Here is a 647-nt window from a genome sequence, read left to right as displayed (position 1 = left end):
CCAATCGAAACGCGCCTCCATCCTCTCACTCTGTCATCTCCTCCACCGGTAAGCAATGAAGTGTCATTATACGCTGAGAAACTGAAGGCGGCGCTGCAGAGGCACCCATAGCCTTAAAAATCTGTTCAGAATTGCTGCGTTCACATTAATATGAATTTTGAGGGTAATGAAGCAGACTATGTATATTTGTGTTGTCAGAAACAACATATAATTGATGCCAGTACCAATGCCAATTTTTTTTTCATTAGAATTATCACTATTTGTGTGACTTAATATACACAAAATAGGGCATTGAAGCAACCAGACTCCAAATATGATTTTTGCTGGTATAAAACTTAATCACTATCCAAAGCAAAGCAGCCTGTACTGATCAATCAACGTTCCGTACGCTGATGGTTTTTACATTTAAAAAGTGTACAACACTGACCCCAGGTGGGAATAATTGAAATTACAATTTTGTCAAACAGTGGTGTGTAGTGGTTTCCCAGTAGGTCATGCAGCAAGACTATGAATGTAACAGAAGTCGGCACTGGTACCCGAAAACTGTGTACCCGTCGGGTTTTAAATTACCCGACACGACCGGGGTCCAATTTTACTACCCGGGTATCCATAATGTATTGCGCACCAACCAAGGCAGGCAGGCTAGC

The sequence above is a fragment of the Polyodon spathula genome, chromosome 20, assembly GCF_017654505.1.
Source record: "Polyodon spathula isolate WHYD16114869_AA chromosome 20, ASM1765450v1, whole genome shotgun sequence".
NCBI classification, from domain to species: Eukaryota; Metazoa; Chordata; class Actinopteri; order Acipenseriformes; family Polyodontidae; genus Polyodon; species Polyodon spathula.
This window is presented reverse-complemented; position numbering follows the sequence as displayed.